This window comes from Gekko japonicus, unplaced genomic scaffold (assembly GCF_001447785.1).
Source record: "Gekko japonicus isolate JY-2015 unplaced genomic scaffold, Gekko_japonicus_V1.1 scaffold29, whole genome shotgun sequence".
Lineage (NCBI taxonomy): Eukaryota > Metazoa > Chordata > Lepidosauria > Squamata > Gekkonidae > Gekko > Gekko japonicus.
The window spans coordinates 67,288-84,362 of record NW_015172003.1 but is presented as its reverse complement, the minus strand read 5'-3'; the positions used below and the strand labels follow the sequence as shown (position 1 = coordinate 84,362).

Here is a 17,075-nt window from a genome sequence, read left to right as displayed (position 1 = left end):
GCTCCCCTGGGAAAAAATGGCTGCTTTGAAGGGTAGACTCTATGGCACTGTATCATACTGAGGCCCCTCCCCTCCCCAAACCCCACTCTCTCCTGGATCCACCCCCTAAGTCTCCAGGTATTTTCCAAACCAGACCTGGCAACCCTAGTTACCCAATGATTGAGGTATGCACTCTGTTCAGACGCCTCCTTTTAAAAAAATATTGTTTGGCCTCTTCTCAGGCTGAATCTTGGCACTGATAACAAGTTCTAGATGAAATGAAGCCCACTGTTAGCCACCAGCGGACCAGGAACTTCTCTTACGGACTGGACTATTTCAGGCTCCTCGACTTCCCCACTGAACTGCCCTTGCTGAGAGACGCCGCTAGATGGCGTGGCGGAGTCCCGCGCGGGTCCCTCGTTGGCTGCCCGGCTGCGGCTTCGCCTTCGCCTTCGCCTTGGTGGCGGCGGCCGCTCATTCGGCTCCCTCCGGCTTGGGTTGCTGCGAGTGGCAGAGGCACCTGGGCCGGGAGAAGGCGGACAGGAGAAGATCGGACGGCAGGCTGGGGCCGGAGCTCAGGTGAGAGGGACAGGCTGGCGGCGGAGGGGAGCGGGAGCGACTGGGCTCTTGGGGGTGTGTGCGCGCGAGGGGGCGTCTGATTCCGGAGCCCGATGCGATGGAGGACGCTGGGAACCCTCCGAATATGTGCTTGTGGGGTGTGTGGCGCGGTGGTGGCTAGGATCTGGAGGTAAGGGGCGGGCGGGTTGCTGCCTGCGTATGGGAGAAGAGATCGGACGCATTGGAGTGTGGTGGTGGTGGGGGACACGTACTAGTCATGTGTAGGGACAAGGCTTGGGATATGGAGCACCCGGGCGTTGGAGGTATGGCAGGCAGTTACAGCATTTTGAGATGTCGGCGCCTGGAAGTATTCTGGTGGAGGTCAAGATCTGGGAGGTGTGTGTGTAGCGAGAATATAAACATCAAGGGGGACTACTGAGATCTGGGATATGAGGCTGCGTGGTGTGCTGGTCAAGAAGCTATGTGGGGGGGGGCATATGCTAAGGCAAGAAGTGGGGATTGGTTATGGGGCTAGCTGGGGCATTAAGTCCTGTAGTCTGTTTGGACATGGTTTAAGCTTTGGGGCATTCGGCAAGGAAACCTAATGGGGTGGGGTGAGTAGGGCCATTGGGGCAAGGGAAGTGACTAAGAGTGATGCCTGAGCAGTGTTGGATATGGGATGCTGGCTGGGAAGTCTAAGCTAACCTTCTTGGGCACAGGCACTTTTGGAAGGAAGGTGAGCAGAAAATATGAGGACGTCTGGGGTAGGAATAATGCTGCGCAAGCCATGGGAGAATGCTGATGGGGGGTGAGGGCAGGAGGGAGCAGGAGGTTTTGTAGGAGAGGCTTGGGAGGACTAAAAGGGCAGGACGGGATCCTGGAAAAATGCACTCCTTAGACATCTCTGGCTATGGAATGTATGGGAGGAGCGGGCATTATTTATTTACTTACTTCATTTATAACCTGTCTTGCTCCCCAATGGGGACCCAAAGCAACTGATACCATCCTGCTTTCCTCTACTTTATCATCACAATGACCCTGTGAGGTAGGTCAGACTGCAAGTTAGCCCCAAATAATCCAGCAAGTTTCCACGGCAAAGTAAGGATTCAAACCTGGCTTTTCCCGATCCGAGCCTGACAGTCTAACCACTACAACCCATTTGGCTGCCTATGAGAGAATGCAAAGAGATTTGAGGGACACACCTTGACCCTCTGTGAGAGGTTGGTGCATGCATGTTGGGAATGGCCATGATGAGTAATAACCATATCCAACTGTCGAAGACAAGGGGCACTCTGGAGTGTTTGTTTTGAAATGGCGTTGTGAAATAGAGGACACCGTAGCTGTGTTCCGTGGAGCTGTGCTCTCCTGGAATAAGCAGCCTCTGTTCTAAAGCCACTTGTGAATCATTGAAATAAAACCCACCTGACAATCCTATTGGGGTGTTTAGAATATTGAAGGTCTGATGACAAGGAATTGTGTGCTGATGTAATTGTAGGCATTAATTGTGTTACCTGCATGTTTTTTCCCCGAGGGCTGCCTCGCAAATGACCTTTTCTCTACACTTGTGTGAAGAGCATGCTGCCTGTTTTGCACCCATTGCAGAACTCCAAATGAGTACACACGCAACGAAATGATCGTATGGGTGTGATTGTCACACATGAATATGTATACGTTCCTCCTACCTGTGTAACTGTATAAGCCCTTAGGGGGAAATCTGTATGTGAATCAACCTCATGGATTTCTGTGTACTTGTAACCGAGACCTGGGCCTTTGGAGATTTGTGGGGAGCCAAACCAGGCTGGACATTTCTCTCTACTAGTTGAGCTGTTATCTTAGACTGAGTGGTTCATATCTTCTTTGGTGTGTGTGTATGTGAGGGGAATGAGCTAGAATTTCAGATTAATTGTGACCCTTGCGGGGGCACCAGCACAAAACTTGCAAGATAAAGAAGTAGCCCAGAATAAATGCAAAATGAATATTTCCCCCAGAGGCTGAGAAATAAATTAGTAATGAAGCTACCATATTTGGCCGAGTTGATTGAAGATCTTTTCATGTTCCACCCCCTCTTTAATAAGTTCTCTACAACTGATGCTTTCAATTGAGAATTAAACTTTATGCTGAATTTGTACCATATGCATGGCTAAGTATATTCCATATTTTTTTTTCAGGCTTGCTGCAAGTGCTTTTCCTTCCTCTGGGCTCTGCTTGGTTTTTGCTTCATTATGCCATGGGTCTCTCTTCTCTTGTTTAGATTAGGCTGGGGAGGAGCAGGAGCATCCTGTTTGCTGTGGTCCTTTTTTGTTCTGGTGAGCCTCCCAAACATGAAGTGGGGCTCTTGTGTTGCACTATAGTCTTCTTCTTCTTCTTCTTTGTACAAATCTATCTGATTTGTATTTCCTTTGGAATTGAATGGATTCTTGTTGGGGTGTGATTTATTTAGTGATTTTTGGCAGGCTGGCTATAGTGAGGAGCAGCCAGCAGAAGCACTCAAAATAATTGATGCTCACCTACTTGGGGCTATGGCAGTGAGGACCTGCTCAAATCACAGCACCTTACTTGTGAGTGTGTCTGAGCCGGAGCCTGGCAAGCAAGGTCTTTGCTGCAGGAGCTGGCATTAAAACAGTCTTTCAAATCCTGCATGAGTGCTGGATTCCAGCATTTCCCCGGCGTTCCATGCTCTCTCCTGTGAAGTTATGGTAGCATATGGCAGTGGGGTGTAAGCTCATCATTGCCTCGTTGGGGGTAAAAGGTGCCTGTAGTTCCCTACTCAAATCTCTGCCTGGGCTAATTTGATGTGATTGTGGATTTTTTTTTATGAGTAACTGCAAAGAATCAAAGGTCAGCTTGCTTGGCTTTGTGGGATCTGTTTTGCAGTTAGAGCTGCACATCTGTGCAATAACTAATAGTGATGAGAATGGAATCACATGCATGCCTCATGCTTAAACACTCAGTAGCCATGTTCTATCATCCTTACAACAACCCTACGAGGCAGATCAGAGCCTTCCCTGTATTACAGAAAGGGGAGCTGAGAGTGGCTTGCCGGGTGACTGAGTGGATTTTAAACCAATGGACTCCCAGTCACACACACACCTAAAAGTGATGTGATAATGGTTTCCCCTCTTAATCACTCATATATTATAATAAATGATGTCCATAACTAGCAGAGCAGCTTTACTCACTTTGGAAGTGCTGGCACCGGATACCCCTTGCAGATCAAGGGAATACCCTCTTTGTGGGCTAGGGGGATGCAGTGATAAGACCCCTGCACAGGGGACTCCCTGTAAGTGTCTGGAGGAAACTTTCCTCACCACCCGAACCATGACATGAAAATTAGACCAGAGTATCAACAAGGATGCATCATAGGATGCATTGAGAAGACACTGGTCCTTTTCAAACTGTCTTTGTATTCCGTTTAAATAACTGGTTGCTAATGGATATTTTCTGTCATTTCAGACAGACCCGTTTTAGTAACTGGCTGCTAGCAGAATTTATTTACTTGTTTATACAATCCCAGTTGCGTCAGGTCAGCAAAATGTGGTCAAGCCACTTTTGAGGGAAACTGTTTTTTTCTGTTTTCATCCCCTTTGCTGTGCTTCTGAATCACTGTGGTGTGCTGTTTAAAATGTCCATAGCACTTCCTACAATGCCACTTTCCCCCTGCCCTTTTTTGCCACATGATCTTCCGCAGACTTTAAAAAAAGTTTTAAGGTGAGTGCTAGAGCACTAAACTACTATAGCACTGAATTGCTATAGCGGTTTAGCACTATAGCGCTCACCTTAGGACATTAACAAAAAGTCAGAGGAAGATTGCATAGCGAAAAGGGGCAGGGGGAAAAGCGGCACTGTTTGAAATGACCATAGTGCTTCAGAGATGGCTTATTAACAGAAGGGAATTTGCTGTATGAAACCCACGTCCCTGTATCACTTTACTCAAAATTGGGCCAACGGTGAATAACATCCAATTTAGAATGGTAATGTGAAAAGGGTCACTGTCTCAGAGGCTTCTGGACCTTCCTGTGCTGTTAGTTTCTGCGGACCTACATTAAAATTCCCTATTTTGAGCCCTCTCAAACAGGAAGGAATCTTTTTTAAACAGAGCTCTACTCAGCATGTATTTAGAGACCTCTAACAAGTGGATAGAACATCCTTGTGTAGCTCCTTGGATCAATTGTTCTGTTTCTTACCTTCTGGTACTTAACCTAATTTTTTCCTCCTGTAATTTAAGCTCATTAACTCTTCTGGCTCCCTCTAATGGCACTGGAGCCCAACTGGTTTCCAGACTGCTTCCAGCAGTTATTAGCATCCCCAAAACTTATGGTATGACTCCAGCCCTTCTCACCCATCCGCTCTTCACCCTTTCTGTCTCCTCTTTCCCTAGCCTACACAAGCTGAACTCTTTTGATCTTCCCTCATCACTCCTGCTTTTCAATACCCATGTCAAAAGCGTGCTTGGAAGGAAGTGTCACTGACCTCAAGTGGGTGTTTTCAGACCCTTGCCAAAGAGCACAATAAATGGGCAATTGTTATTCATCTGGTAGTGCTTCTGATTTGGATAGATGGTGTTTTCCTAGCCAAGATTTTGTAACTGGGGCAGTGCAGTTCTTCCCCTGCTAATCACTCAAGTGCTATGGGAGATGTGGTTGTGGGTTGGTACCTGTGACATTGGCGGGGATAAACAATATAGATCACCCGCACCGCTTTTGATCTTTAAGAAAATTCTTTTCAAAGGACTTATTTAGCCGTGCTCTTCCCTACCATACTACCTTCGTACTAGCAGTCCAATCCTTGACAGAATTACATCCTCGTAAGTTGAAGTTGATGGGTTGTGAAGAGTATAACTTTGTTTAGGATTGCTCTGTAAAGTGCTCAGCCAGTGCTAGCTATGTCCCCCCCCCCCCCCCGAGGCCATGGCACTGCTATTATTTCAGGAACATTTACTTAAAATTCAGGGTGAATGTCATTTTTGCCATCAGCTCTCTTAGTGACCTTCAGCAAGCTCTCAGCTTACCCTTCCTTTCACATTTTCATCATCGTTGGGATACTAATAATGACCCACCTTACAGGGTTGTTAGAAAATAATAAGGGTGGGGTTTTTTGTGCCATCAAGTCACTGCTGACTTATGGCAACCCTGTAGGGTTTTTGAGGCAAAAGACATTCAAATGTGGTTTGCCTTCCTCTGTATCACACGCCTGGACTTCCATGATGGTCTCCCATACCAAATACTATCCAGGGCCAAGCCTGTTTAGCTTCCAAAAAGTGATGAGAGTCCAGGGGTCATTTCGTAGAAAAAGAGCTAGGGGGACTCATTAGCATAACTCATTAGCATATGCCACACCCCCTGACATCACCGGAAGTGTGTCCTCCCCACAGCCGGCGGCGACCTCCAGCGGGCACCAGCAGGGAGCTCCAGGCCCCGCCCTCCCGCACCTCACCCGGGGGGATGGCGTCCCCCCACGTCCCCCCCCAAATGACCCCTGGATGAGACTGAAGTAGCCTGAAAGTAGTGTACGTAAAAGGAGGGGGGGGCATCATGTATGATGCCGAAGATGAAGGACAAAATGAAACGTACTCGATAGGTAGGTCAGTTTGGAAAATTATACCCTACCTTTCAATTGTAAACAGTATTCAAGGTGGCTTTCACCCACAAAAAGATGGCAATGAGGAATATAAATTTTATAAACAAATATTAGCATATCTAAATCCAGCTCTCCCAAAAGTAGTATCTAAAAGAGCAGCCATTAGCAACCTAAATTTCAGCTAAATCTGCAAAGCCAAGAGTCAAAGTTAGAACAGATCGATAGAACAGAGCCGAGAAAAGTCATCAATGAAACTAGTAATAATAACATCAGCCATCAGCAATAAAGTAAAATGGGTCTCATGGTACTGGGAGTTCTAGAGTTTGGGAGCCATGACTGAAAAGGCCCAGTCTTGTGTTCCACCAAACACACTTTAGCTAATTCAGGCAACAGACACCAGACCATTTGGTTGTTTAGAAATGTTTAGGATCTGGATAACAGTTCTTCTGTATAGAGTTTTCTTGACCCTATTCATGTTGGATTCTATGAGCTGCCATGAAATGAATAGTGTTTTGCATGTATTAATTAAGCATGCATAAATCATACCAAAATGATGTATCAGTGGAGAGCATGCCCATGAGTGGCTGTTCTGTAAAAATGTTAAGTGATCTATATTCTGTTTGGGCTACGTAAAACTAGTTAGGTTTCATTAGGGAGTGGTGTCCAAGATTCATAGCAAATCCCTGCCATACATATCTCACCTGGTCTGTAAGGTGTTACTGGTCTCTAATCTGTATATCTAATTTCATTTTTATCCTGCCCTTCTTCCAAGGAGCTCAGAGAGGCAAACATAGTTCTTCCTCATCTGTTTTATCCTCACAACAACCCTGTGAGGTAGATGAGGCAGAGAGAGGGAGAGATTGGCTCAGGGTCACTCAGTGAGTTTCACGGCTGAGTGGGGTGGAGTATTAAACCTAGTTCTTCCCAGCCTTTGACCTACACTGTAGCCATTATACCATACTCAATCTCTTCTTTAAAAATACAGCAAGGTTGAAATATAATTGTAAATCCATCTTCCTGCATAGCCATCAGTCAGTTCAGAAACCCTGTACAAACACACTGAGAACTTAATTTCTATTTTTTACCCAGTGGGAGAGGGAAAGTGCTTTAAGTGGCATGTGTGAATTCACTCCTAGGTTTGTTCGTTTAAATTGTGTGGAAAACAGTGCATTTTAAAAGTAATTGTTAAGGTTATTTTTTACACCTCGTAATTACTTGATGCGTAGATGTTCCTGAAGAATAATCATATGTGTGAAATGGGGTGGGGAGAGCTGTCCCAAAATGGCTGCTCTTGGTAAAAGTAGCTTTGACAGCAAGCAAAGCTGGGCATAGTATTGAGATGTGGCCTGATGGGAGTATTGAAGATGAATCGAGTGAGGCAGAGTTTGGCTCCTCAGGGCAAATTCTGTATTTAAAAAAAAATTAATGTGAGAAGCTGTTCAGAAAATATACAAAAACAAAACAGACAGGAAAACAGCTTGGATTTTAAAACCATCTTTCAGTATTGAACTGAAAGGCACAGAGCCTTGAGCTTAAGATGCCTCTGATATTACTACAGATCAAGGACAATTTATTTGTCTCCTTTCCAAACAAGCAACTCTTTCTTCTCCTTATTATTCACCTGGTTTTGGGGATGCAGAATATTTTTACTTCTCCATGAATGTTTCCTGGATTGTTCAAATTCAGATGCTTGCCAGAAAAGGGACAGTTTCAGCGTCTCTTCAGAACGATAAGGACTGGCTACTGGAGCTGGGCTTTAAGCATCAGGATGTAAAAGTAGCTTTTTTCTACCTGCTTTTGCTTAGGGGAAGAAGAAGAAAAAATCCAAGGTGTGAAAGAGCTGCTTTTAACAGATGCTGCAGATGTTTCTACCCACAGTACAGCTACTGTCAAGTCATGTCCTAACTTGCTTGCTGTAAAAGGATCTTTAAGCCTGATGCCTCTTCTAAAATGTTACTGTGAATGTCAAGGTAATTCTGTTGCTTCAGCATTTTGTTTGAAGTGCTGCAGGCACACAGCCTTCGACAGTTCAAATGCTATGGAACGTGTTGTCCCAGCGTCGGGAAGGCAGAGGCCCCCTTGCCATTTTGACACAAGGGCAGCTGCACTGCCGTCTTGGAGGCCATGACAGCTTTCCAGCTTCAAAGTTGGCCTTTCAATTTTTTTATTTCAAGTAATCACTTATGGCACTCATTGTAATCTTTCTGGAGCGTGCCTGTTGCAATGAACTCAGTCTTGCCTCGAATAGAAAAGATGCCCCCAGAAGGAAGCATTGGGCCTTCAAACGAGGGCTACCAAGTGACACAAGACTATTTAGCTGATTAATCTCCTGCCTTTTAAGCAATTAATCAATGAAATAGATTTGCATATTACATAAATGTCTATATAAGTCCTTTTGGAGATACCAAAGGAAGCACGAGGACTTGCAGCTTTTACTTGCTACACGTGCAGTGTAGTAAGTAAAAGTTGCTATCTGGGTTAGAAGAAAAGGCCCTCTTTTGTATTTTCTTCTGCCTGTCATATTGGAGTAATACATCAGAACCCAAATAACCTGCGGAAATAAACGTGTGTTCTTAATTTTCATCCCTATTGATTTTAAATTTTCTCTTCTATTGAACCCCCCAGTGATTTAATTAACCTTTTTTAAAAAAGATGTTTGTATCCTGCTTTTTTTCCCAAAGGGGACCCAAACTGGCTTATAGATCATTCTTCCCTCCTCAGTTGTATTGTCACAATAACCCTGTGAGGTAGGTTAGAATGAGACAGAATGACTGGTCCAAGGTCAGACAGCAAAGTCCATACTTTCTCAAATTGAATCAAAGTGTGGAGAAATGTCAAGGAAAACAAAGTAAGACAACAATTGGAAAACAAGGATTTAGGAAGCTTGGGGGAAAAACCACTTCTGGTCAGCACCCAAATTACAGGGGAATCTCCATGAAAAAAGTCCCAGTTTATGTTATAGTAACTTCCTGGTTTTTAGGCATCCTAGCATCATGTGCTTTTGATTGCATCCTTCTTCATTACTTGGGGCTAATCTGATGAAACGCTTCACTGTGTTCTTAGCTTCTTGCATCGTATATGAAAACAACCAGACCGTACGGAATTGCTGTGCCGCTACTTGGCTCCTGGCAGGTTCAAGACATTGCACAACAGCTGATGCAGGACCAACTAAGTTGTGTGTCAGGTTTGCTTTTGTTAAATCAACTGCTTCCCTTTTGGCAGATGGTCCAAAGACCATGGCTTGTCCAGTAGCATTATGCTGTGTGTCACTGACTGATAAAAGTTCATAGTACAACTCTTACAGCACCGTGGAGGAATTTGCACTTCTAACTATATGGTAGAAAAAAGGAACTCAACTTTGTGAGTTAAACATGTTGTGGATGAGAGCAGGAAAAACTATTTCATCATAGCAAAAGCACTGACATTTATGGAGATGAACTGGTGGGGTGGTGACCACTAGCCTGGGAAAATCTCAGTCAGTCCTGGATCAATATGTTTTCGCATCCTGCAGGGAAAATAATGAATGACCATTGGCTGCTACTTTCTGGCAGGCTCCGGAGTCAGGATTTCAGAGCCCAAATTAGCCCAGGAAGGAAACTGAAAAGGAGCTGTTTTGTGTGTATATTTGAGAGAGAGAGACAGCCAGGGAGCTTTCTCCATGCATATCATTTACCGTTACAGTTAACTATAGATTTCTTTCCACCCACAATAAGTTTCCCCTTTTTCTTTCCCAATGATAGAGGAGATAAATCATAAGGCAAAAATAAATGGAATTTAGCCAGCAAAGAGAAGGCTATTCTATGGTTTAATGCACCTATGACAAAGGAAATGAAAAATGACATCACCACTGCTTCCTGCCCGAGGATGTGCATTTATTTATTTATTTAGGCATTTTTACCCCGCCCTCCCCGCAAGCGGGCTCAGGGTGGCTTACAAGGGGCATAAGCCCATCCATAAAACCAGATAAAACAATAAAATCATAAATAATAACAATAATAAAGTGCTTCCTATAAACAAGATGATCCTAAGTGGTTCTTGAGTGGTTCTGATGGCATCTTCGAATCCTCCCCGTTGGGGTATCACTGTCCAGTAGATGGTTCAAGCCAATACCAAATTGCCACACAGTTTATGGCTGAGCTGTCAAGGGCAATTCCTAATCTTGATGGTGTTGCCACCATTGGTGGTGGTGGCAGCGGCGGCCCCTATGCGAAGGCCTGGCAGAAGAGCTCCGTCTTGCAGGCCCTGCGGAACTGCATAAGGTCTCGCAGGGCCCGGATCTCCTCCGGGAGCTCGTTCCACCAGGTGGGGGCTGCCACTGAGAAGGATCTGTCCCTGTTCGCAGCAAGCTTTACCTCCTGGGGGCCTGGGATCCCCAGGCGGTGTTGGGTCCCCGACCGAAGTTCTCTTGGGGGTATATGTGGGGAAAGGCGGTCCCTCAAGTAGGTCGAACCCTGGCCATGTAGGGCTTTAAAGGTAAGTACCAGCACTTTGAAGCGGATTCGGTATGCTATTGGCAGCCAGTGCAGCGCCTTCAGCCCAGGCTGGATGTGCTCCCACTTGGGGAGACCCATCAACAGCCTGGCCGCCGCATTCTACACTAGCTGCAGCTTCCGGATCTGCGACAAAGGCACCCCCATGTAGAGAGCGTTACAGTAGTCTAACCTTGAGGTGACCGTCGCATGGATCACTGTAGCCAGGTCATCGCGGTCGAGGAAGGGGGCCAACTGCCGAACCTGCCTCAGATGATAAAAAGCAGATCTGGCAGTGGCTGCTACCTGGGCCTCCATAGTTAAGGAGGGATCCAGGAGCACTCCCAAACTCCTAACCTCCAATGCTGGCACCAAAGGCACCCCATCGAAGGTCGGGAGCGGGATCCCCAACCCCGGACCGTTCCGGCTCAGGCACAGGACCTCCGTCTTCGCTGGGTGTAATTTCAGCCGGCTCAGCCTGAGCCACCCAGCCACAGCCTGTAATCCCCGGTTCAGATCTGGATCGGAGCCCGACCGGCCGCCCAACATCAGATAGAGCTGGGTGTCATCTGCATACTGATGACAACCCAGCCCATACCTCCTGGCAATATGGGCGAGGGGGCGCATGTAGATGTTAAACAACATCGGGGAAAGCACTGCCCCCTGAGGCACACCACATTCCAGTGGGTGCCTCCGGGACTGCTGTTCCCCTATCGCCACCCTCTGTCCCCAACCTTGGAGAAAAGAGGCAAGCCATTGAAGAGCGAGCCCCCGTATCCCCACGTCGGCAAGGCAGTGGGTCAGCAACTGGTGGTCGACCGTATCAAACGCAATTGAAAAGTTCGATCAGTTGCTCTGAGAACTGCAGCCCATTGATACAATTACATCTGGTTCTCCTAGGCTGCAGTCACACTGGAGGCTTGGCGTGATCTGGCTGTGCCTTTATTTGCGGCGGTTTAAAAAGTTGTGGGAAATTTTGATCAGACATCCCACCGTGAACCGGCTTCACCACATGCTTGCCCCATGGTCCAGTATTCAGATTGTTGTGGCATCCTTTCCCCCCCCTTTCACCCATCCACATGAGTGTGTATCCAAAGCTCTGACTCCTTTTTGACAGCTCCACAATCCCTCTGCCAAGTACTCTGGCCCCTCTCAGCCTCCTTCCCTTTGCCTCTCTTCCTTGGAATACATTTATGTTTTTATTATGTTTTACTTTGGCTTTAAGCAAATTTTCTGGAGAGGCAACGCAGACATTTATAAATAATAAATACTTGAAAAGAGGAGAAAATGATGTTCACCACCCTGAGCTCCTTGGAGGAAGAGCTGGATAAAAATATAACAGTAAAATACACAACAATCCATCCTGTATTGGAGTTGGACCATCAGAGCAGTATCTGGTCCAGTACTGTTCTAAAGCCCCCCCAAGCACCAAGATGACAGAGCATCACTTGCCCCAGAGTCCCTATCTATACCTTGTGGCTAATAGCCACTGATGGACCTCTGCTCCATATGCTTATCTAATTCCCTTTTGAAGCCGTCCATGCTTGTAGCCGCCACCACTTCCTGTGGCAGTGAATTCCAAGTGTTAATCACTCTTTGGGTGAAGAAGTACTTCCTTTAATCCGTTCTAACCCGACCGCTCAGCAATTTCATGGAGTGCCCACGAGTTCTTGTATTGTGAGAAATGGTTGGGGCATAGACTTGAATTACTGTGATGTTGAATGGTTTGCCTTGGAATCGGACCGAAATCATTCTGTCATTTTTGAGATTGTATCCTGCTACTGACTTTTGCACTCTCTTGTTGACTATAAAGGCCACACCATTTTTAAATTCAAGCAAGTAAAACTAGCATATGAGATGTATTGTTTTCCTTTTTATCCTCATTTTGTTTTAAGCAGCTCTGGGTGGCATACATCGTTTTCTGATTCATACAACTTTATGATGTAGTTAGGCTAAGAGAGTGCTTGGCCCAAGGTCACCCATAGTTGAACAAGGATCTGAAGCTGGATCTCCCTGGTTCTAGTCTGTTGCTGTACCCATTGTATCACACTGGCTGTCAGAACAGATGACGTCATCTGTCAAAAGAACAGCATCCACTTTGTAAAGAAAACCAATTACAGTGTCTTTTGGAATTGCAAATTACATCTTTAGAAAACTGAGTAACTGTTGTAACTGAGAGTCATTCCACGGAAATGAAACTGTAAATGAGATGGTGGTCAGGTGAATCCAATTCCTCATACCACTTACTGCCTTGTATACATTTCAGTGGGTTTTGGTTTCTGAGACACATCTTTGGGCATCAGCGTTAGTCTCAGCTGCAGCTACTGTCTAATAGGGGGCTTTTATGTACGTTTACCCCTCCTGCTCATGGATTCTCACAAATGTTAGATTCTCTAGGTAAAATATCTGCCAGCACTGACACGAGTTGGTGGTATGGATTATTGGTGGGCCTTTGAACCTCAGTGTTGTTTTGTCAGGGTTTCCAGTAGCTGGAGGATAACATTTTAATCAACAGTGGAAAACTTAAACATACAAAACCCGTCTGGCTGAGTTTTTGCAGTACTTAATGGGGCTTGACGATCTCTAAATTGTGGATTTCAATGAAGTTTCCTCTCCAGCAAAAAGATCAGCTTTATTTTGCATCCTTCCCATGCTGAGCACAACTCTGTTTCCCCTTTGCTTTCCCAAATTATAGCATTTAAACAAACATAGTTTTCAAGTGATGTTGCATCCTCCATTGTGTATTGCCTGCACTTGAACATAAGAGTCATATTCTTCATAAACAGGATCTCTCACTTAATGGATTATCAGCAAAATTTTTTTATTATGTTTAGAACAATACTAAGCAAAAAGTTGTTATCTTTTAAAGAGATTAGAAATATGATATTAGCAACTGATGAAATATATATAAGTAAGGGGAAGGGGGTGAAAGCATTGCGGGAAGCCACAGGAGGGGGGATGGAGTATGGGTTAAAGGGTAAGTAATTGTTTATGTATGCTTGAAAGAAAAGTTTTAATGGATAAATGTGGAATACCTATGACTGGAAAATAATAAAACTTTGTTTACCAAAAGTTCACTGATTCCTAGGATATCGATGTTCAGTCTTGCCATCTCATTTTTGACCACGTCAAGCTTACCTTGATTCATAGATCTTACATTCCAGGTTCCTATGCAGTATTGTTCTTTGCAGCATCGGACTTTCCTTTCACCATCAGACACATCCACAACTGAGCGTCCTTTCAGCTTTGGCCCAGTCGCTTCACTCTTACTGGGGTTACTTGTACTTGCCCTCTGCTCTTCCCCAGTAGCATATTGGGCACCTTCCGACCTGAGGGGCTCATCTTAGGCGTCATATCTTTTAGCCTTTTGCTACTGTCCATGGGGTTTTCTTGGCAAAAATACTGGAGTGGGTTGCCATTTCCTTCTTCAGTGGATCACGCTTGGTCTGAGTTCTCTGCTGTGGCCTGTCTGTCTTGGGTGGCCCTCCACGGCATAGCCCACAGCCTCATCGAACCACGCAAGCCCCCTCGCCACGACAAGGCAGTGATCCATGAGGGAGGCCCAAAATATACCAGGTGGGAATTATTGCAATACATTTTTGTAACAGAACACGCCAGGAGAATGGTTGGTCGGCACGTGGAACATTACTAAGTTGTGTGCAGAACTGATGAATGATTTCTGAAAACAACATGGCCATTTTTATTTACAAATTGGAGGGATGGTCTGATTCAGTGTTTAGTGTGGTGGACTAAGACTAGTAAGACATAGTAAGTTTGTGGGATAGAGCAGGTAGAGAAAGAGGTACTTTTCTCCCTTTCTCACAGTACAAGAACTCGTGGGCACTCCATGAAATTGCTGAGCAGTCGGGTTAGAACAGATAAAAGGAAGTACTTCTTCACCCAAAGAGTGATTAACACATGGAATTCACTGCCACAGGAGGTGGTGGTGGCTACAAGCATGGGCGGCTTCAAGAGGGAATTAGATAAGCATATGGAGCAGAGGTCCATCAGTGGCTATTAGCCACAAGGTATAGATAGGGATTCCGGGGCAAGTGATGCTCTGTATTTTTGGTGCTTGGGGGGGGGGGTCAACAGTGGGAGGGCTTTTAGCGTCCTGGCCCCACTGGTGGACCTCCTGATGGCACCTGGTATTTTTGTCTACTGTGTGACAGAGTGTTGGACTGGATGGGCCATTGGTCTGATCCAACATTGGCTTCTCTTATGTTCTTATGTTTGTCCCCACTCTTGCTATGAGGCTCACTGGGTAGCCTTGGGCAAATCACTATGCCTCAGCCTGATCTACTTCACAGGGCTGGTGCTGTGAAGATAAAATGTTTTATGTCATTTTAGGAGCTTTCTGGGTTTTTAATACTAGGTTTCTAATTTTCAAAAAAATGCTGACCACTTTGATAGCATTTATGTTTTTATTATGTTTTACTTTGGCTTTAAGCAAATTTTCTGGAGAGGCAACGCAGACATTTATAAATAATAAATACTTGAAAAGAGGAGAAAATGATGTTCACCACCCTGAGCTCCTTGGAGGAAGAGCTGGATAAAAATATAACAGTAAAATACACAACAATCCATCCTGTATTGGAGTTGGACCATCAGAGCAGTATCTGGTCCAGTACTGTTGACTGCACCTGGCCACAGGTGATCCAGATCTTGGGCAGAGGTCTTTACCAGCCATTCTACCCAGTCTTCATACACACAGAGCAGGTGCTCACTCTGAGCTCTGGCTTCTAATAGAAATTTTTTTTTGGCATCATTGCTTATCCAGTTATACTTCTGCCAGTGTGGGGGGGCTGACATCGCTGATTGATCTAACTGGTTCTTTTGATAATTTCCCAAGGCAAGTCAGCATGGTATAAACAGAATACAAAAGAAAAAACGATCATTTACCTGGACAGTAGGCTTCACTCAGATCCACAATTCAGGGGATGTCAAGTACCATTACATATTGCAAAAGCTCCATTGAAAGGATATGTACAGAAATTCAGCCAAAGCTTAATTTGCGTTTACCTAGTTGTAACTTGGTATTTGGAAGAAGAAATTCAAGCAAGTAAAACTAGCATATGAGATGTATTGTTTTCCTTTTTATCCTCATTTTGTTTTAAGCAGCTCTGGGTGGCATACATCGTTTTCTGATTCATACAACTTTATGATGTAGTTAGGCTAAGAGAGTGCTTGGCCCAAGGTCACCCATAGTTGAACAAGGATCTGAAGCTGGATCTCCCTGGTTCTAGTCTGTTGCTGTACCCATTGTATCACACTGGCTGTCAGAACAGATGACGTCATCTGTCAAAAGAACAGCATCCACTTTGTAAAGAAAACCAATTACAGTGTCTTTTGGAATTGCAAATTACATCTTTAGAAAACTGAGTAACTGTTGTAACTGAGAGTCATTCCACGGAAATGAAACTGTAAATGAGATGGTGGTCAGGTGAATCCAATTCCTCATACCACTTACTGCCTTGTATACATTTCAGTGGGTTTTGGTTTCTGAGACACATCTTTGGGCATCAGCGTTAGTCTCAGCTGCAGCTACTGTCTAATAGGGGGCTTTTATGTACGTTTACCCCTCCTGCTCATGGATTCTCACAAATGTTAGATTCTCTAGGTAAAATATCTGCCAGCACTGACACGAGTTGGTGGTATGGATTATTGGTGGGCCTTTGAACCTCAGTGTTGTTTTGTCAGGGTTTCCAGTAGCTGGAGGATAACATTTTAATCAACAGTGGAAAACTTAAACATACAAAACCCGTCTGGCTGAGTTTTTGCAGTACTTAATGGGGCTTGACGATCTCTAAATTGTGGATTTCAATGAAGTTTCCTCTCCAGCAAAAAGATCAGCTTTATTTTGCATCCTTCCCATGCTGAGCACAACTCTGTTTCCCCTTTGCTTTCCCAAATTATAGCATTTAAACAAACATAGTTTTCAAGTGATGTTGCATCCTCCATTGTGTATTGCCTGCACTTGAACATAAGAGTCATATTCTTCATAAACAGGATCTCTCACTTAATGGATTATCAGCAAAACTGTCCTGACTTCCGGTGGATGGCGGCACGCTGAGCAGTCACATCTCCCGGACCTCCCGGGAATGCGAGCTGCGCACGAGCGGGAAGGAGGGGGTACGCAGGCTCGTTGCCCCCCATGAGGCCCGGCGAAGGGCTTCTAGCCATGGGGCTTTTGAGAGGTTGCCTCTTTGCAAGTGCAATGCTGGGAAATTGAGGTGCCTATCCGCCCCGACGGTCCCTCCTGCGAGTGTCCATATGGAACTTAGTGATGCTGACCAGGACAAGCGCTGGGGATCGAGTGATCGAGTCAGAGACTAAACGAGGTTGGAAGACCAATATGAACGTGAGTCAGAGTAAAGCGTCTATGATAATTTAAAAAGAAAGCTCCCCACCGCACGGACTGAGAAGTGAAACGAGCGGGGGGAGGGGCTCCTCCCATGCGCACTAACTTTTAAGCGAAAAAAACGGGGGGGG

At 45.3% G+C, this 17,075-nt stretch overlaps 1 long non-coding RNA gene across 1 annotated transcript in view; it reads left to right on the top strand.

The window, feature by feature from the left end:
- Positions 1-457: 457 nt before the first annotated feature.
- The window catches only part of LOC107117933, a 66,729-nt gene continuing 50,111 nt past the window's right edge, over positions 458-17,075 (top strand). The window contains exon 1 of the long non-coding RNA XR_001482751.1: positions 458-558. This is a non-coding gene — a long non-coding RNA (uncharacterized LOC107117933). The remainder of the gene's footprint in view (positions 559-17,075) is intronic.